Below are 22,447 nucleotides of genomic sequence, written 5' to 3'. Positions count from 1 at the left end.
ATGAATCCCTGTCTCTGGCATCAGTTTTGATAGCATAACACTCCCAATCTGTAGCTGACAAGTTGAAGTCACCCTCTATTACAACGGGTACTCTACCGCTAGAGCTCCTGGCCTAGGAGGTCTGTAAAAGCACCCAATTACTATTTGTGACTGATCTTCGATACTTCATCCAGATTAATTCACAATCAAAATCCGTGATAACTTCACCAGATTTTATCAAATTCCTTACTGCAATAAACAACATGCCACCACCATGGGGGACTCCTCTATCCTTATGATAAATATTCTGATATGAACTTGGGATTTCATTGTCATTAACATCCAGTTTCAGCCAACTTTCTGTTCTTAGTACTATCTGTGCATTATACCACACTGAAATCCCCAACTTGCCAAAGGCTTCTTTAGCTTATATCTTGCAAATGCAAGACAGATTGCCGAGATTGGTGTGGGTATAGGTGAGTGAGACTGTTCTGCATAAAACTGTGCCAGCACTGTAAGAGGTCATGCTCCAATATTGACAACAATTTTGGCACAGAAGATGTAGACAAACTGGATGAGCACTTTGCAGTACCATGGTCTCAAGTATCTAAGGTGACCAAAGGTATTAATTCATATAATATTCTGCAGCATTATGCATCTTTACTAATCAATTTTTGTCTATCACAACAATAATCATTCAATTACAATTTTTTCAGTTGAAGAACAGCAATGACTCGCTGTTCGGACAGGAGCCTTCCACAGCCCCTGACAATTTGCCTGAACCTTCCATTACCCAAGTCCTTCAACTGGACCATCTAGTGCCCAAGAAACATTACCAGCCAAGTGGAGACAAGTAATGAAACTATGCACCCAACATCAGTACGGGTATTTCTCCATACTTTAACAGTCTTTTCTATCCATATTCTATCATCAAATGCCTTCTTTCTTTTCCAAATGAACAACTTACTCAAAGTGATGCCCCAATCCTGTGCTTGCCATTCATTGATTTCAGTCAATCAGGCTCCAGCTCTCATCTGTGATATGAGTACATCTACGGAGCAGCAAGTTAAGTGTTTAACCTTTTCTGTGTTTTCCACATAGTATATTTATTAAATTTTGTGGATGTTTCTCTGTTGAAGAGGGTTTATCTTGTGTTTTTGTAAGTGTAAATTCATTCAGTCTTTAGTGCAATAGTTTCTCACTGGTCGGCCAGCTTTAATGCCCCAGCATCCATCGATGGCACATCAGGAGGGTAGCAAGTCGCATATCTAGGATTGTTTGCTTTTGTAGTTCACTTCTTCAGTCAATCTTGCTAGGATGGATAAGATGTGTGCGTACTCTGTGTAGATCAGGAACAACTGGCTGTAGTTTGGGAACAGCTGAATGTGCTCTTAGCTATGGTCAGTCACCTTCAGGCTGCTGCCTTTGGGTGTAGCAGTGGTTGAGAATCTGGCACATTGCATGGGATACCTCAGGTGTCACTTGTTTTGCCCATGGGTTCTGCTTCCAAGGCACCATGAGTGTACGCAACATGGTGAATCTGCCCTCACAGCAGGGTTAGTGGCAGCTGGTAAAGTGTTCACGGCACTTGAGGTGGGGGGCCAATGAGGAGACTGACTGTTTGGCCTTGCCAATTCACCCTGTGAGTGGACATGTGGCCACTCCTTCAGCAGGGTCCGAGCAAGCACACAGGGGGAGGGTTTACTGGTTATTGGGAGCTCCAGTGCTAGGCGCATTATGGAGCCCCTTTGGCAGATAGTGTTCAGGTCTGGAAAGAAAGCCAATGTACACTTGGTATGTCTGCCAGGGGCCTCATCCAAGATGTGGAGGTGGCCTTGGCTGTGGCTATGGAGCATGCATGGTACAGTCATCTGCAAATTATGGCACATGTTGGCATCAACGATGCCTGTTGTAAAGGTTCTGAGGTCATACGGGCACCTGATAGAGGTGGTGAAGACTGCTGGTCTTGTGCGTGGGGTGCAAGCAGAGCTCATAATTTGCAGCATCATTCCCAGAGTTGATCAGGATCCTTTGGTTTGGAGATGAGTGGAGGGTCTCAACCAAAGGCTTCATTGATTCTGTGATGGTCTTGGCTGCAGATTTATAGACCTGTGCTATCATTTTGGAATTTGTAGGACACCCCTTGATAGGTCAGGGGTGAACTACACTAAGGAAGCAGCTACACAGGTAGTAGAGTACTTGTGGAATATACATAAGGTTTTTTAGGCTAGTCGGTAGTTTGGGGTGCTCTAATTAACACTCACCAGTTGATTCATAGCAAAGGAAGTCAAAAGACGTTCAGAATAAAGACACTTTGACTGTCACAATTTTATCAATAAACTGTCAAAGTATTTGTAATAAACTTCCTGAATTTACTGCCCTACAGGAAAGTACTCATGCCCAAATTATTCTTGGGACTGAGAGCTGGCTGAAACCTGAAGCGGAAAGCTCTGAGATATTTAGTGAGTCATGGAACATATATCAGAAAGGCAGATTAGAGGCCATAGGAGGGGGAATGTTCATTGCAGTTAACAAAAATATTGGCTCTATTGAAGTCGAACTTGAGTGTGACAGTGAAGTCACGGTCACGTATAACAGGTGTAGGTGAAACTAAGTTAATTGTTGGATGTTTTTACTTGGCACTCGATCCCACTATGATAGTTCTAGAGTCGTTCAAGAGAAGTCTATGGTCAATAATGTGTAAATACCCATATTATGCAATACCAGTTGGAGGCAACTTTAACCTGCAAGTACAGACTGGGATGTCTATGGATTCATTGTGGGAGGGTACAGATAGACATTAATGCGAAATACATTTGAACACATTTTCTGAAAATTGTCTTGAGCAACTAGCTTGGTGGCCCACATTCAGTGGAAATATCTTAGACCTTGTAGCCACAAACAGTCTGGACCTTATTGACAATGTCATTATAGAAATGGGGATTAGCAATCATGTCATTGTAGGAACTATGATTATGAGAGATAATAAATCACCCAAAAAGGCTACGAGAGTGCTTCTGCTAGACAGAGCAGATAAGCAATTATTAACGTCTCACTTCAACAGTGAACTGGCATAGCATAGTTCCAGTAAGATGGATGTAGAGGAATTATGGGCAGAGTTTAAGCAGTTTGTAAATCATGGTCTGGAGAGTTACATGCCTAGTAAGTGGATAAAGGATGGAAAAGACCCACCATGGTTTAATAATGAAATTCAGTGGACACTGAGGAAGCAGAGACTGTTGCACTCTAGGTTAAAATGCGAATGCACAAATGGCGATAATAGAAGGTTAGTAGAGATTCTTGCATCTCTGAAAAGATCTATGCATGTTAGCATACAACTACCACTATCACATCTCAACAAAAGAACTGGCAGAGAACCTGAGAAAATTCTGCCCACGTGTAAAATTGCTAAGCGGATCTAAGGCTTCCATTCAGTCCCTTTTTGAACAGTCTTCTGTGGCAGTTGAAGATAGCAAAACGAAAGCCGAAGTTTTAAATTTCACGTTCAAGAAATCATTCACACAGGAGAACCATACAAACATACCATCATTTGACCATCGGAGAGGCTCTCATATAGACAACATAGAAATAAGAACACCTGGCTTAGAGAAATTTATTTATTTATTTTATTTATTTATTTCTTGTTCTGTAGATCCAGTTAGTGAGTCAATCACAAGGATATGGAACGTGTCAAATTGTACAGGTTTCAATTTAAACTTACAATAAATACAAGGGCAATTCAATGGCAAATTGTACATAGTTTAAGTAAGACATACTATAAATACAGTAACAGATACAATGTCAGCTAGATAACATAACTACCATTTGACAGAAAAAGGAGTTTCAAATAAAGGTTAAAGATAAGAGCACAAAGTTAAATCAGATATTAGGCCTACAAGAGTAAATACATGTACAGCCAATCTGTTGTTACAAAAAGTGCACTAATGCCCAAATGCACAATAAAATCAATTGAACTACTTCTAGACACAATAAGTTTAGTGATGGTATACATTTTCTTTCAGGTATTCATCCACAGTATAATAAGATTTCTCTGTCAGGTAATCTTTGAGAACTTGTTTAAATTTTGGCAGTTCTGTATGAACACATTTGATATGTAGTGGTAGAGCATTGAACAGCTTAATGCTGGAGTAGTAAACTCCTTTTTGTACCAGAGTGAGACGTTTCATTTCTAAATGTAGATTGTTTTTGTTTCTGGTGTTATAACCATGGAATTTACTGTTGTCTTGGTAGATGGAATAATTTTTGCACACAAAGGTCAGCAAGGAAAAAGTATACTGTGCGGCAGTTGTTAGGATACCTATCTTCCGAAACAAGTGCCTGCAAGAGTGTCTTTGATGGACCCCACACATTATTCTGATTGCTTTTTTTTGGATGGTGAAAACTTTTTTTGCAAGTGGTTGGTTCCCCCAGAATATGATAGCATATGACATCAATGAGTGGAAAGTAGGCAACCTTAATAGTGTCAACTTCAGCCACTGAAGAAATTACCCGTAATGCAAATGTTGCCGAGCTAAGTTTTTTACATAGATGAAGAATGTGAACTGACCAATTACATTTACTGTCTATGTAAGCACCCAGGAATTTTGTGTCTTCAACTTTCTGTATTGGTTGATCTCTACATTTTATGTTAATTTCATCAGGATTACTTTGTGATGTATGGAACCTCATATAATGAGTTTTATCTGCATGAGCGAGAGACCATTTGAGGAGAACCAATTTAAGATGTCATTAAAAACAGTATTTGTAGTTTTTTCAAGATCATGATCAATCAAATCGTCATTTAGAATTGTGGTATCATCGGCAAACAGGGTAAATTTGCTGTTTGTCTCAGAACAAAGAGGAAGATCATTAATCAAGATGAGGAAAAGCAGTGGGCCCAAAACGGAGCCTTGAGGCACACCACATGTTATCGTGCCCCATTCAGACGAGGCAGGTTCTCCAGAAGAGCCATTTAGCATTACAGTCTGCTTCCGATCCTGTAGATATGATTGTAACCACAAGCCAACAGTACCACCTAAACCATAGTATTCTGCCTTTTTCTAAAGAATTTGGTGGTTTACACAGTCAAAGGCTTTCGTAAGATCACAAAAAATACCCACTGGAGACATTTTTTTGTTAATGGCTTCCAAAACTTGGTTGCTGAAAGAGAATATTGCCTGTTCAGTACAAAGACCGGCACGAAACCCAAACTGATTTTTGCTTAAGATACTGTGGAAGTTGAGATGGTCTACAATCCTCCTGTGCATGAGTTTTTCTAGAATTTTCGAGAAGGTAGTTAATAGGGATATTGGGCGATAGTTTGTAACAATGCTTTTATCCCCTTTTTTTAAAGAGAGGAATCACTACAGCCAACTTAAGTCTGTCAGGGACAATCCCATCTTGTAGGGATGCATTGTATATGTTGCATAAGATGGGACTAACAAATTTATAACAGTGTTTCAGTATTTTACTAGAAATATTGTCCACACCAGCATAATTTTTATTTTTTAATGATCTAATTACTCTTATGACTTCGCTTACAGTAACTGGAGGTAAGGATAACTGTGGGATTCTGTTGCTAATAGCTTTCTGTAGGAGGGACAATGATTCTTCCATAGAACCATTACAGCCTGTCTTCTCTGCTGCTCTCAAAAAGTGGTTATTAAATATTTCTGCAACCAACTCAGGTTTCTTTATGATACTGTCCCCTGTATTAATCTCTACCTGAGACATGTTCCCTGTTGTCCTGCCAGTTTCCCTCTTTATTACATTCCATATAGTTTTAATTTTATTTTCTGAGCTTTCAATTTCTGATTTTATGCACATACTTTTAGATTTATTTATAACCTTCTTGAGAATGCTACAGTAAAGTTTGTAGTGTTGTCGTTTCTTTGGATCATTACAAGTCCTGAGAGAACTGTATAACATCCTCTTTGTTCTACAAGATGTTATTATCCCTGTAGTGATCCAAGACTTCTTGGCATTGCCTATATGACTATTTCTAACTAGTTTTTTGGGAAAGATGGACTCAAATACAGACATGAATTCATTTAAAAATGAATTGTACTTTTTGTTTACATCTGTTTCCCTATAAACTCGGCTCCAGTCTATCTCTTTTAGGCTATCATTGAATTTTTTAAGGCCCTGTTAATTTATTATCCTAAAAGGTTTCCAAGAATGCTCGGAACTGTTGCACACACTGATGTAATTGAGCCTAAGCAATTGACCACCATGATCAGAAAGGGCAAGGATTGGATGTACAGTGATCTCATTGCATTTAGACTTATCTATAAATATATTATCTATCAGACTTTTACTGTTAACAGTAATCCTAGTTGGGAAATCTACTATTGCCATCAGATTATAAGACTCCATTAAATGTACTAAATCAGCTTTACTATTGCTCTCATTTAAGAAATCAACATTTAAGTCACCAGTAATTATCAAGTTCTTGGACTTTCAGTACAGTATGGATAATAAAGAATCTAAGTGCTTAAGAAATACATTCAAATTCCCTGAGGGAGATCTATACAGTGCTAACACTACAGCCGTGAAGTCATTTACAGTAATCTCAACACCACATACATCAATTTGTTGCTCTATACAATGGCTCTTTAAATCTAATGCATTGTAAGATATGTTGTTTTTTACATAAATTACCACTCCACCTTTTTCCATGATGGTTCTAGAGTAATGCGTTGCCTGACAGTAACCACTTAGCTGTAACCTTTCAATATCCTTCACATGATGTTCACTAAAACATAATACATCAGTATCTTTTATTCCTTGTGGTTCCTCTAACAGAACAGTAATGTCATTTACTTTATTACCAAGTGCTCCCACATTTTGGTGAAAAATCGTCATTTCTTTGGAATTAGAGACAGATCTAAACTTTTGCCTAAAAAATTATCGGTAGCTACAGACACAGTACGTTCATTACTAACAATTACCTGAAACATTTGAGTTTGAAACCGAGTCTGACTTGATGGTTGGAGCCATTCAAGTGCGATTGGTTCCAACTTTGGGGTACATTTGTGGACTTCTTCCAATATTTTTGTTTTTAAGAGGGTACCTAATGCTTTTTTTCCTGATCTGTTCAGGTGCATACCGTGTCTTGTAAATAATTCTCGTCCAAAACTGCTTACATCTACAACACAAGTATTTTTAAAATGCTTACACAACTTTGCTAACTTAGAGTTCGTTTGTGAGATAGCCTCATTTACACAGGACTGTGGAATTAAGTCATGTCTCTTTGGAATGTTCACAACAAATACCTTAGACTGATGAAGCGCCGATATTTTCTTCCTGAGCGACTGTATGGCATCATTCCCTTCGTTGCAGGCAACGTTGTTTGAGCCACCTATTAAGATCACACACTCGTTTTTTTACTTTTTCAGGATCACACCCCGCTACAACTTCTTGAAGTTTAGCACCTGGCTTCACAATTCCACAAACATCGGCAGCATTAAAACTGCTTTTCACTATATCAGCAATGCCTCTACCATGACTATCAGCGAAAATGTGAAAACGATTTGTTGATGTTTCACTCACAGCAGACTGGATCACACCACTGCCACTTTCATTGCTGTTAACTGAACGTTGTGGCTTTGGAAGATCAAACCTAACCTTTTTCCGATAGTTTATCGGCACACTCTTCTTACGATTGTTTTCACTTTCAGTGAGACTATTACTAGAACAAAGTACATCAAAATTGTTTACATTCTCGAACCTCGAAACATTTGCTGTACACGAATTTTTAGTGCCGATTGTTTGACGCTTGTTGTGTACTACCTTCCATTCTGATGATTTATCAGCGTCATTTTGCACCAATGTAGCCATGTTCTCGCGAAAGTTTTTGTCCTTCTGTCTGTCTTGAAGCAATGGATCCATGTTTCGCTTCGACTTCAGTTCCATATTTTCGGACTTCAGGCTGTCGATTTCTATTCTTAGACTGCTGATTACACATTGTAAACTAGCAATACGCTCATTATACTTTAATAATTCACTTTTGCAACTTACACACGAATTTTTAACGGCTTCACTGTAACTTATTTTTGGAGTAAAATCGCGTATATCTACACACGCCGCCATCTTGAACCTTGAAGCTGAAACAACTGAAAGATTTGAAAACAAATAAATCGCCAGATCCAGGTAGAATCCCAGTTCAATTTTACAAAGAGTAATCTACAGCACTGGCCCCTTACCCAGCTTGCATTTATTGTGACTCCAGTATATAAGGAAGGTAAAAGAAGGGCGCACAAAATTACAGACCAGTATCCCTAACTTCTGTTTGCTCAATCCTTGAACATATTTTCAGTTCGAATATAATAAACTTTCTTGAGGCTAACAAGCAGTGTTTTAGAAAGCATAGTTCATGTGGAACTCAGCTTGCCCTTTCTCATATGATATACTGAGAACTATGGATGAAGGGCAACAGGCAATTCTATATTTCTAGATTTCTGGAAAACATTTGAGATGGTGCTCCATTGCAGGCTGTTAACGAAGGTACGAGCATATGGAATAAGTTCACAGATGTGTGAGTGGCTCAGAGACTTCTTAAATAATGGAATCCAGTACGTTGTCCTCGATGGCGAGTGTTCGTCAGAGACAAGGGCATAATCAAGAGCACCCCAAGGAAGTGAGATTGGACCACTATTGTTCTCTATATACATAAATGATTTGGTGGACAGGGAGCATAACAATCTGCAGTTGTTTGCTGATGACGTCATAGTGTCCGATAAGGTGCTGAAGTTGAGTGACTGTAGGAAGGTACAAGCCAACTTAGACAAAATTTCCAGTTGGTGTGATGAATGGCAGCTAGCCCTAAATGTGAAAAATGTAAGTTAATGCTGATGAGTAGGAAGAACAAACCTGTAACATTTGGATACAGTATTACTCATGTCCTGCTTGAAACAGTCAAGTCATTTAAATATCTGGGTGTAACATTGCAAAGCGATATGAGGTGGAATGAGCAAGTGAAAAGTGTGCTGGAAAGGCAAATGGTCAACTTCGGTTTATAGGGAAAACTTTAGGATAGAGTGGTTCACCTGTAAAGGAGACTGCATATAGGACACTGGGGACCTATTCTTGAATATTGCTCAAATGTTTGGGATCTGTACCAGGTTTCTTGAATATTGCTCAAGTGTTCGGGATCTGTACCAGTTCAGATGGAAGTAAGATAGAAAAACTAAACTTCTCCTGAATGTGCCATGAAGGCCCAATGGTAGTGACCGGCTGCCATGTCATCCTCAGCAGGAGGCATCACTGGATGCAGATATGGAGGGGCATGTGGTCAGCACACCGCTCTCCTGGACGTGTATCAGTTTCCAAGACTGGAGCCACTACTTCTCAATCAAGTAGCTCCTCAGTTTGCCTCACAAGGGCTGAGTGCACCCTGCTTGCCAACAGCACTCGGCAGACCAGATGGTCACCCATCCAAGTGCTAGCCCAGCCCGACAGCGCCTAACTTCGGTGATCTGAAGGGAACCGGTGTTACCACTGCGGCAAGTCCATTGGTATTGAAGGAAGGTATCAAAGCAATTTAGAGGTGGGCTACTGGATTTGTTACCAGTAGGTTTGAACAACACGTAAGTGATACGGAGATGCTTCGGGAACTCAAATGAGGGAAGATAATGTTCTTTTTGAGAAACACTCTTGAGAAAATTTAGACAACCGGCATTTGAAGCTGACTGCTGAACAATTCTACTGCCACCAACATACATTGGGCATAAGGACCATGAAGATAAGATACAAGAAATTAGGGCTCATATGGAGGTGTACAGACAGTCATTTCCCCCTTGCTGTATTTGCAAGTGGAACAGGAGGGGAGATGACTAGTAGTGGTACAGAGTAGCCGCTGCCAAGCACCGTATGGTGGCTTGCGGAGTATCTGGTTAGATGTAGATGTAGACATAGACAACACATGTTCATTACTTCATACAGATTTCATATTCATTTTTCTAGGTAACCTCTCTTAAGCATAATGCACTGAAATCATATTGCCAATGAGAGAGAGACAGTTGGGAGAGGTCTTCTGGCTGTAGGGTGCAGAAGGCCTTTTCAGTAATTTTTGCTTTGCTCCATCTTCTTTTATTAGAGAGTTGTATGTTAGAGATGTCTCATTTAGGAAATTTAATGTACTTTGCCATGGTGTAGAAAGTTTGCTGATGACATGTATATTTTTCAAGTTGTAGAGTGTGGGAGTGGGCATTGTTGACATTTACACAGAAGGGTCACAAAATTTCATGTTTCTCAGTGTACTCTAACAACAATACCATTTGTCAGAAAATCAAACCTGAGTAGTGCATTTTCTAGCAAATTTTGTCTGCTTTAATTTTGTATGGAATTTTTTAGATATAAACAAAAAACTGAAAAAGTGCAAAAATTTTGAGGTTTTTGCTTTTTCCTTGAGAAGCATGTAGTCTACAAGGCAGCAGACATGAAATTCAGATTCAGCACTCCAAAAAACATATAGAACTGTAGAGAAAAATTTCTGCAATTTTGTTACAAAAAGGACTATTTTGAACAACAGTTGACTGGAATAATGTCTGACAAAACAGACACCATTCAGATATATCTAAAAACAAAGATGACGTGACTTACCAAACGAAAGCGCTGGCACGTCAATAGACACACAAACAAACACAAACATACAAACAAAATTCTAGCTTTCACAACCAATGGTTGCTTCATCAGGAAAGAGGGAAGGAGAGGGAAAGATGAAAGGATGTGGGTTTTAAGGGAGAGGGTAAGGAGTCATTCCAATCCCGGGAGCGGAAAGACTTACCTTAGGGGGAACACACACACATATCCATCCACACATATACAGACACAAGCAGACATATTCAAAGGCAAAGAGTTTGGGCAGAGATGTCAGTCGAGGCGGAAGTGCAGAGGCAAAGATGTTGTTGAATGACAGGTGAGGTATGAGTGGCGGCAACTTGAAATTAGCGGAGATGGAGGCCTGGTGGATAACGGGAAGAGAGGATATATTGAAGAGCGAGTTCCCATCTCTGGAGTTCGGATATGTTGGTGTTAGTGGGAAGTATCCAGATAACCCGGACGGTGTAACACTGTGCCAAGATGTGCTGGCCGTGCACCAAGGCATGTTTAGCCACAGGGTGATCCTCATTACCAACAAACACTGTCTGCCTGTGTCCATTCATGTGAATGGACAGTTTGTTGCTGGTCATTCCCACATAGAATGCGTCACAGTGTAGGCAGGTCAGTTGGTAAATCACGTGGGTGCTTTCACACGTGGCTCTGCCTTTGATCGTGTACACCTTCTGGGTTACAGGACTGGAGTAGGTGGTGGTGGGAGGGTGCATGGGACAAGTTTTACACCGGGGGCGGTTACAAGGGTAGGAACCAGAGGGTAGGGAAGGTGGTTTGGGGGTTTCATAGGGATGAACTAAGAGGTTACGAAGGTTAGGTGGACGGCGGAAAGACACTCTTGGTGGATTGGGGAGGATTTCATGAAGGATGGATCTCATTTCAGGGCAGGATTTGAGGAAGTTGTATCCCTGCTGGAGAGCCACATTCAGAGTCTGATCCAGTCCCGGAAAGTATCCTGTCACAAGTGGGGCACTTTTGTGGTTCTTCTGTGGGAGGTTCTGGGTTTGAGGGGATGAGGAAGTGGCTCTGGTTATTTGCTTCTGTACCAGGTTGGGAGGGTAGTTGTGGGACGCGAAAGCTGTTGTCAGGTTGTTGGTGTAATGGTTCAGGGATTCCGGACTGGAGCAGATTCATTTGCCACGAAGACCTAGGCTGTAGGGAAGGGACCGTTTGATGTGGAATGGGTGGCAGATGTCATAATGGAGGTACTGTTGCTTGTTGGTGGGTTTGATGTGGATGGACGTGTGAAGCTGGCCATTGGACAGATGGAGGTCAACGTCAAGGAAAGTGGCATGGGATTTGGAGTAGGACCAGGTGAATCTGATGGAACCAAAGGAGTTGAGGTTGGAGAGGAAATTCTGGAGTTCTTCTTCACTGTGAGTCCAGATCATGAAGATGTCATCAATAAATCTGTACCAAACTTTGGGTTGGCAGGCCTGGGTAACCAAGAAGGCTTCCTCTAAGTGACCCATGAATAGGTTGGCATACGAGGGGGCCATCCTGGTACCCTTTAATTGTTGGTATGTCTGGCCTTCAAAAGTGAAGAAGTTGTGGGTCAGGATGAAGCTGGCTAAGGTAATGAGGAAAGAGGTTTTAGGTAGGGTGGCAGGTGATCGGCGTGAAAGGAAGTGCTCCATTGCAGCGAGGCCCTGGACGTGCGGAATATTTGTGTAAGGAAGTGGCATCAATGGTTACAAGGATGGTTTCCGGGGGTAACAGATTGGGTAAGGATTCCAGGCGTTTGAGAAAGTGGTTGGTGTCTTTGATGAAGGATGGGAGACTGCATGTAATGGGTTGAAGGTGTTGATCTACGTAGGCAGAGATACGTTCTGTGGGGGCTTGGTAACCAGCTACAATGGGGCGGCCGGGATGATTGGGTTTGTGAATTTTAGGAAGAAGGTAGAAGGTAGGGGTGCGGGGTGTCGGTGGGGGTCAGGAGGTTGATAGAGTCAGGTGAAAGGTTTTGTAGGGGCCTAAGGTTCTGAGGATTCCTTGAAGCTCCGCCTGGACATCAGGAATGGGATTACCTTGGCAAACTTTGTATGTGGTGTTGTCTGAAAGCTGACGCAGTCCCTCAGCCACATACTCCCGACGATCAAGTACCACGGTCGTGGAACCCTTGTCCGCCGGAAGAATGACGATGGATCGGTCAGCTTTCAGATCACAGATAGCCTGGGCTTCAGAAGTGGTGATGTTGGGAGTAGGATTAAGGTTTTTTAAGAAGGATTGAGAGGCAAGGCTGGAAGTTAGAAATTCCTGGAAAGTTTGGAGAGGGTGATTTTGAGGAAGAGGAGGTGGGTCCCGCTGTGATGGAGGACGGAACTGTTCCAGGCAGGGTTCAATTTGGATAGTGTCTTGGGGAGTTGGATCATTAGGAGTAGGATTAGGATCATTTTTCTTCGTGGCAAAGTGATATTTCCAGCAGAGAGTATGAGTGTAGGACAGTAAATCTTTGACGAGGGCTGTTTGGTTGAATCTGGGAGTGGGGCTGAAGGTGAGGCCTTTGGATAGGACAGAGGTTTCAGATTGGGAGAGAGGTTTGGAGGAATGGTTAACTACTGAATTAGGGTGTTGTGGCTCCAGATTGTGTTGATTGGAATTTTGAGGTTTTGGAGGGAGTGGAGCTGGAAGTGGGAGATTGAGTAGATGGGAGAGACTGGGTTTGTGTGCAATGAGAGGAGGTTGAGATTTTCTGGAAAGGTTGTGAAGGGTGAGTGAGTTGCCTTTCCGGAGGTGGGAAACCAGGAGATTGGATAGTTTTTTGAGGTGGAGGGTGGCATGCTGTTCCAATTTGCAGTTGGCCTGTAGGAGGATGCTCTGAACAGCCGGTGTGGATGTGGGAGAGGAAAGATTGAGGACTTTGATTAAGGATAGGAGTTGATGGGTGTGTTCATTGGCTGAGTTGATGTGTAGGTGAAGGATTAGGTGGGTGAGGGCAATGGATTGTTCAGTTTGGAACTGGTATAGGGACTGATGGGAAGAAGGGTTGCAGCCAGAGATGGGAACTTTATGTGTGAGGCCTTTGGGGGTAATGCCAAATGTCAGACAAGCCTGAGAAAATAAAATATGGGAGCGTAATCTGGCTAGGGCGAAGGCATGTTTGCGGAGGGAATGTAAATAAAACTTAATGGGGTCGTTGTGGGGATGTTGTGAGGGTGACATGGTATTAGAAGGTGGAAAGTGTAACATGAGGCTGAAATGAAAATGAGAATAAAAATATATGGGGAGAGATAAAGGTGAACTAGAAAGTAACTGGAGATCTGTTGTGAAAAAAGGCGAAAAACTGTTGGTTAAAGCTGGGCTATGTTGATCCTGTGGTGAACTTGGGTTGGTAGACAACGATGTGCACAAAGGTTAGGTGGTTGTGTTGCCGCCAAAACACGTTAAAGGGTGGAGAAATTCGGGAAAATTTCGAAAAAACTGCGTGTAAATGTATTAAAAGGAGTGGTTTTGTGGTGGCAGATTATGAAAATGAGGCTAACAATTGTCTGACGAAGAAATAATGACGTTAAAACCTGTGGGAAGCGGCTAAAAATTATCAGTGATGTGGGAAAAACGGAAACGGAAATAAAGCGAAAGTTATTAGAAAAAGGCGAAATGGTTGTTTAATAGGTGAAAGGAACTGTTTGTGAACTAGAAACGGTGGATTATATATATATATATATATATATATATATATATATATACAAACAAACACAAACATACACACAAAATTCAAGCTTTCGCAACAAACTGTTGCCTCATCAGGAAAGAGGAAAGGAGAGGGAAAGACGAAAGGATGTGGGTTTTAAGGGAGAGGGTAAGGAGTATACCCGTCCTTTTTTCCCCCTAAGGTAAGTCTTTCCGCTCCCGGGATTGGAATGACTCCTTACCCTCATTTGGTAAGTCACATCATCTTTGTTTATTTATATACACTCCTGGAAATTGAAATAAGAACACCGTGAATTCATTGTCCCAGGAAGGGGAAACTTTATTGACACATTCCTGGAGTCAGGTACATCACATGATCACACTGACAGAACCACAGGCACATAGATACAGGCAACAGAGCATGCACAATGTCGGCACCAGTACAATGTATATCCACCTTTCGCAGCAATGCAGGCTGCTATTCTCCCATGGAGATGATCGTAGACATGCTGGATGTAGTCCTGTGGAACGGCTTGCCATGCCATTTCCACCCGGCGCCTCAATTGGACCAGCGTTCGTGCTGGACGTGCAGACCACGTGAGACGACGCTTCATCCAGTCCCAAACATGCTCAATGGGGGACAGATCCGGAGATCTTGCTGGCCAGGGTAGTTGACTTACACCTTCTAGAGCACGTTGGGTGGCACGGGATACATGCGGACGTGCATTGTCCTGTTGGAACAGCAAGTTCCCTTGCCGGTCTAGGAATGGTAGAACGATGGGTTCGATGACGGTTTGGATGTACCGTGCACTATTCAGTGTCCCCTCGACAATCACCAGTGGTGTACGGCCAGTGCTGCTGCTCGTCCAAAAAACTTTCCAGATGCTCACTTGGTGCCAGCGTATAAACAGACACATTCCGTTCCTCTGTCCCATGCTAAAAAAATGGAGTGGGGAGTTTGCAGAGGTACATTCCTTGCTGGCAATGTTGCCTGCGATGCTTTTGTGAGTCCAGGTCAACATGACCATGGGGGAAACAGTGTCTCCCTGCATTATTCAGTTTGTGGAGATGTTCTGCTTGTCTTTCAGTGTTCTGCCGGAAATGCCACCTACCCATCAGGATGTATCAAAGCCCTGTGACTGGAGACCAGCCTGACGGTGCCAGCATCTTCAGGGGTGCTGCAGGTTGTAAAATTCAACCTCTAGGCTAATGTGCAGCTGGCTTCATGCCACCAGCTACCCAAGTAACATCTCACATGAAACTCTGCCTGCAAAAATTATTTGCACTTAACCCAATGCAGTACATCCTCATTGCACAGCCCTTACCCACCTCTGTTAGCATAGTATGATGAACTGTCAATTTGTTCACACCAATGCTATTACTTGTCATTACAGCCATAATTAACTATTAAAAAATGCAAAGTGGTGATTGATGTGTGCCTTGCACTCTGAGAACACAGCCCATATAGGTTTCCACCTTGCAAACTCCTCCTCACAACACCAATATGCTATAAGTACCATATGTTGTGACACATGTGCTGCTCTAGCTCTCTCCAGCCATGGAAACAAACTTTTGCTTTGATTCTGTAGCTCTGTATAAGCTACTGCTTAAGACAACAAGGTAATGTAAGAGTCTTAATAAAAATTTAAAAATCTAACTAAAGAAAAATATTAGGAGACACTTATGACAATGAATCACAACTCAACTGCCTCTGAGTTTTACATGTCTCCAATGTCACACCAATTTGGTGTGAACAAATTGTCTAAAAATGGGTCAATCAAGCCTGACAAATTATTTAAAGATAATGTTCATAACTTCTTGTTAACTAATCCATTCTATTCATTAGAAGAATTTTTAGAAATGCACAATATCAACTTAAATATGTAAAAATTTATTTTGTAAAATTAATAGGTTAAGTGAACTGACGAAGTCTATTGCATGTAACAATGCTGAATGACTAATAAAGAATCTGAATCTGAATCTGAATCTAGTCCAGTCAATCCATTAAAAGATATCTTGACACTACCCAACCAAACTGGCTAATCAAGCCTTGTTCTCCCACTCCTAGAAGTATCAACAATCATATTATATTCACTTTCAACGTCAATAACAGTCAAAAAGAGTCAGCTGCCACCTATACACACAATGATCATGACAGTGAGCTATCTTGGCAAAAGAGCAGTACGTCACAGCACACTTACTTATATGGCACCAGGTGCTGTTTACTTCAAACTCTTTCTGAACTGGAGTTGCTGTCCTGGCAATGTGCATTATGAAGACTAGATGCACGTGCAGTCGGCTGATCAGCATTTTGCCACAGCTTACACAATTAAAACCAGTTGTTATGTACTCTATAGTCAATGGTCACTGGAACATACTGTCACTGTTCAGTAACTGGGATGGTCTGCTTTTCTATACTCATCTTTATTTATAACAATCATACATTATGTACTGACTTACCGAACGAAAGTGCTGGCAGGTCGATAGACACACAAACAAACACAAACATACACACGAAATTCACGCTTTCGCAACAAACTGCTGCCTCATCAGGAAAGAGGGAAGGAGAGGGAAAGACAAAAGGATGTGGGTTTTAAGGGAGAGGGTAAGGAGTCATTCCAATCCCGGGAGCGGAAAGACTTACCTTAGGGGGAAAAAAGGACAGGTATACACTCGCACACACACACACACATATCCATCCGCACATACACAGACACAAAAATGTCTGCTTGTGTCTGTGTATGTGCGGATGGATATGTGTGTGTGTGTGTGTGTGTGCGAGTGTATACCTGTCCTTTTTTCCCCCTAAGGTAAGTCTTTCCGCTCCCGGGACTGGAATGACTCCTTACCCTCTCCCTTAAAACCCACATCCTTTTGTCTTTCCCTCTCCTTCCCTCTTTCCTGATGAGGCAACAGTTTGTTGCGAAAGCTTGAATTTCATGTGTATGTTTGTGTTTGTTTGTGTGTCTATTGACCTGCCAGCACTTTCGTTCGGTAAGTCACATCATCTGTGTTTTTAGATATATTTTTCCCACGTGGAATGTTTCCCTCTATTATATTCATACATTATGTACTATTATACAAAGCCATATTGCCAACTAAATGAAACATCATATTAATACCACAACCTCTTAGAAAGACAGAAGCAGTATCATGTTTTGACAGTTTACACATACCATGAATAAGCACACACATTGGTTTATTGATAAAAAATTTCCGGATATATGTCATGTTGATTACTTTCATGTAGGGTCATCTACACTCCTGGAAATTGAAATAAGAACACCGTGAATTCATTGTCCCAGGAAGGGGAAACTTTATTGACACATTCCTGGGGTCAGATACATTACATGATCACACTGACAGAACCACAGGCACATAGACACAGGCAACAGAGCATGCACAATGTCGGCACTAGTACAGTGTATATCCACCTTTCGCAGCAATGCAGGCTGCTATTCTCCCATGGAGACGATCGTAGAGATGCTGGATGTAGTCCTGTGGAACGGCTTGCCATGCCATTTCCACCCGGCGCCTCAATTGGACCAGCGTTCGTGCTGGACGTGCAGACCACGTGAGACGACGCTTCATCCAGTCCCAAACATGCTCAATGGGGGACAGATCCGGAGATCTTGCTGGCCAGGGTAGTTGACTTACACCTTCTAGAGCACGTTGGGTGGCACGGGATACATGCGGACGTGCATTGTCCTGTTGGAACAGCAAGTTCCCTTGCCGGTCTAGGAATGGTAGAACGATGGGTTCGATGACGGTTTGGATGTACCGTGCACTATTCAGTGTCCCCTCGACAATCACCAGTGGTGTACGGCCAGTGTAGGAGATCGCTCCCCACACCATGATGCCGGGTGTTGGCCCTGTGTGCCTCGGTCGTATGCAGTCCTGATTGTGGCGCCCACCTGCACGGCGCCAAACACGCATATGACCATCATTGGCACCAATGCAGAAGCGACTCTCATCGCTGAAGACGACACGTCTCCATTCGTCCCTCCATTCACGCCTGTCGCGACACCACTGGAGGTGGGCTGCACGATGTTGGGGCGTGAGCGGAAGACGGCCTAACGGTGTGCGGGACCGTAGCCCAGCTTCATGGAGACGGTTGCGAATGGTCCTCGCCGATACCCCAGGAGCAACAGTGTCCCTAATTTGCTGGGAAGTGGCACTGCGTAGGATCCTACGGTCTTGGCGTGCATCCGTGCGTCGCTGCGGTCTGGTCCCAGGTCGACGGGCACGTGCACCTTCCGCCGACCACTGGCGACAACATCGATGTACTGTGGAGACCTCACGCCCCACGTGTTGAGCATTTCGGCGGTACGTCCACCCGGCCTCCCGCATGCCCACTATACGCCCTTGCACAAAGTCCGTCAACTGCACATACGGTTCACGTCCACGCTGTCGCGGCATGCTACCAGTGTTAAAGACTGCGATGGAGCTCCGTATGCCACGGCAAACTGGCTGACACTGACGGCGGCGGTGCACAAATGCTGCGCAGCTAGTGCCATTCGACGGCCAACACCGCAGTTCCTGGTGTGTCCGCTGTGCCGTGCGTGTGATCATTGCTTGTACAGCCCTCTCGCAGTGTCCGGAGCAAGTATGGTGGGTCTGACACACCGGTGTCAATGTGTTCTGTTTTCCATTTCCAGGAGTGTATATACAACTGAGTAAATCTAATTTTAACATGCCATAAATGTTTCACTTTTATATTTTGAAAGGCATCATCAGTGGCCTGAAATATATGCATATCTATTTGTATACATTCAAATGTGGATACATTACATGTTTGACACTGTACACAATTTTGGTAGACACTGCATATTGAGGTTATACAAAATTCTTGCACTTTTTGATTTTCTATATTGTAATAATAGTTCAAATTGCTACTTACAGGATTTAATGTAAATGGATAGATAAAAAATCTACTCACCATGCGATAACAGAGGAAGACACACACACTTACAAAAAAAGGTTTTACTTTTGCAAGCAGTGGCTTCTTCTTCTGGCAGAAGGGATGAAGGGGAAAGAAAAGGGGGGGGGGGGAGAAAGAAACTGGAAACGTTTAGGAAAAGGGGTAGAGTTTGGAAAAGTCACCCAGAACCCTGAGACTGGGGAGAATTATTCACCTGGTTCAGGTTTATTGATGATACCTCGTGATCTGGACTCAGTGTCTGGTCACCCTATCCTCATTCCTCCACAGCCTCAACACCTTCTCTTCCAACCACTTCACCTGGTCCTCCTCAGCCCAACATGCCACCTTCCAGGCAATTGGCCTCCACCTTTCTAATGGCTCCATAGACACCTCTGTCCATATTAAACCCACTAACCATAAACAATACCTGGATTTCGACAGCTACCATCCCTTCCACACTAAAAAAACCTCTTCCATGCAGTTTTACCACCTTTGGACAACATATATGCAGTGTTAAGAACTGCTGTGTCCAATATCCTGGAGGTCTCATGAAGGCCTTTACAGACAGGCACTGTGTCATATCATCACACACACCAAATCCTCTCACCACCCCGAGAATCAGCTACAAAGGAGTGCCTCCATCATCACCCTGGAGTGGAAAAACTGAACCACATCTTTCATCAGGGCTTTGGTTATCCATCATCATGCCTGAAATGAGGGCCATCTTACCCAAAATCCTTTCCACCACTCCTAAAGTGGTGTTCCATCACCCACTCAACCTACCAAACACCCTATCCATTCCTATGCCACTCCCACAGCCAACCCTTTGACACAGGGATTATATCCCTGTGGAAAGACTCAGGTCCAAGAACTGCCCAATCCACCCACCCAGAACATCCTACCCCAGTTCTGTCAAGGGCTTATCCTACCCCATCTGAGGCTGGGCCACCTGTGAAAGCAGCCTTTTCATATACTATGCTACAAACACTGTACAAGTTTTTATGTTGGTATAACTACCAACCAGCTGTCCACCAGGATGAATAGTCATTACCAAACAGTAACTAGGAACAAAGTTGAACACACATTAACATAACATCCAAGTGAGGATAACATGCTCAGTTTCAATGGTCGCTTCACCACCCAGGTCATATGAATCCTTCCCTCCGTCAACAGCTTCTCTGAACAATGCAGATGGGAATTATGTTTGCAACACATCATTTGCTCCTGTACCTGTCCTGGCATCAGTCTCTGGCAACCAACTGTTTTCACACCCTCCACCCAATAGTTTCCCCTTCCTCCATCATATCATCCCCTCCCAATTCAAGACACCTTCAAGGTGTGCCACTCCCCATCAGCTACAGTATCTTTGCATCACATGCCTAGCCTGTGCAACTGCAACCCCTCCCCGCTGCATTCCTAGCTGGCAAACTGGCTGCCTCCCTCTGAGCTGCTAGTCACCCACCCCCCAAACCCTCCACCTGTCTCCCAATTCTCTCTCCCTCTACTGACCCCACCCAACTCCACCACCACACCAACATAGTCCACTTGCCAATATGCCTTGGTGCCTGTCAATGACTCAATTCTTCTATTTTGAACGTAAGTGTGTGAGTGGGTGGCTAAAAATTATATAAGGAGAGCAAGACTTGAAAACAGGTAGTGGGTTCAGATATATGTAGGCTGCAGTAGTTATGCAGAGAAGAAGATACTAGCACGGGATAGACTAGTGTAGCTGCATCAGTCTTCAGACTGAAGATTTTAACAACATTGTGGGGATTCATTGTTTGTCTGGTAAGATGAATGGGACTAAGCTGGGATAGCTCATAAATCCTTACGGATAGTGTTGCGACAAAATAATATTCAGTTTATTGTTGGTAAATTTAGTGAGACTGGAGTGGAAAAACTGAACCACATCTTTCATAGAGATAACAGAAATTCAAACTAAATACTTTTAATAATTTGCTGTTGGATGTTCTGGGAAGTTTTTTTTCTATAAAGTGCATAAAATAGAAAAAACCATGGTAGAACATCTGGAAGCACACTGTTAATATTCTGTACTGAGAAGAGAGATCATATCTGATCTTTGTTTTTCAGAAGTGAAATTATTGCTACCTAAAGAGAAGTAATTACGACTATTTACTAAAGAGCAGTAATTTATATTGATAATGAAATAACATGGGGTCATATTGACATTGGCGAGTGAAATGTCTGACAGCAGATAGGCCAAATGCTTGTCAGATATCTTGTGATAGCGGTGTGTAATCTATAGTGGTTAAGAATGTGTTTGGAGGAGTAGGACAGAGCCTGGTTTCTGGTTTGAGAGAATGTGTTAATGACAATATGGAAAGAATAGATTATTGCTCATCCTGTAGAGGAGGTGTTGAGTGGTTTCCTCTATATGGTGAAAATCAATCTGTTGTTATTCCATTCTGGACTTTCCATTGTTAGAATTTATTAATGTTCCGATAAAGTATTGGATATTATGAGTAGGTAGGCGTCACAGAATAACTATATCAGAGATGGCCATCAACTCTTTTGTTGCAGCAATGATCTAGCTCACTGTCAAAAATAAGAGAAGAGTGTCCTATTTTTTTTCTTTCTCTCACTCTTTTATTCCACCACCAGTTGAAATACATACAAGAATTATTTATAACATATCTAGAGCTATACACAAATAAGGTATTTAAAAAAAAGTGATTATCTGTTTTTATTTTCCAAATATACCATATTATAATATGATATTGTAAAATCATGTTTATTTATGGATTTGACATAAATATTTTTCTGAAAAAGCAACCTGTAAATTTCTTTTCTTATTGCTAAACAAGTCAATCATTTTGTGCTCAAAACTGAGGTTTTTTGCTCTTTTCCTATGGACACTATGAAGATACAAGTTTGATAGACAGTTCTTGGCAGTAGTGTTCCTTAGCCACATCTTCACTCAGCGCATAGTGCTGAAGGAATGCCTTATGGTGCAAGTTGTTTGGTAGTATACAAACAGTCTCTTACTGCTGGGTAAAACATTGTTTCTGAAGTACAATGTATCATGGAGCTTTGTTTTCTCCAAACACTCCTTATTTGTCCAGCCATCATACCATAATCTGGCTTCTGCTTCCAAGTTGTCAATATGACAAAAATTTTGCAGGCTTTTTATGTCTCATATGAAATTTTCTTTCTTCTTCTTCTTTTTTATTAATGTGGCTGAAAGATTTCTCCTTTGAAAGATATGTCTTTATCTTTTTCAAATCTTTGACAAATGATGTGATTATAGAATTCATGTATGGACTGAAAATTGCCACTTTGAAA

General features: G+C 42.2%; 1 pseudogene; it reads right to left on the bottom strand.

The window, feature by feature from the left end:
* Window positions 1-9,378: 9,378 nt before the first annotated feature.
* LOC124623450 lies at window positions 9,379-9,496 on the bottom strand (annotated as a pseudogene).
* Window positions 9,497-22,447: the final 12,951 nt, after the last annotated feature.

This window comes from Schistocerca americana, chromosome 7 (genome assembly GCF_021461395.2).
Source record: "Schistocerca americana isolate TAMUIC-IGC-003095 chromosome 7, iqSchAmer2.1, whole genome shotgun sequence".
NCBI lineage: Eukaryota > Metazoa > Arthropoda > Insecta > Orthoptera > Acrididae > Schistocerca > Schistocerca americana.
The sequence above is the reverse complement of the archived record's forward strand: the minus strand, read 5'-3'. Positions and strand labels throughout refer to the sequence as shown.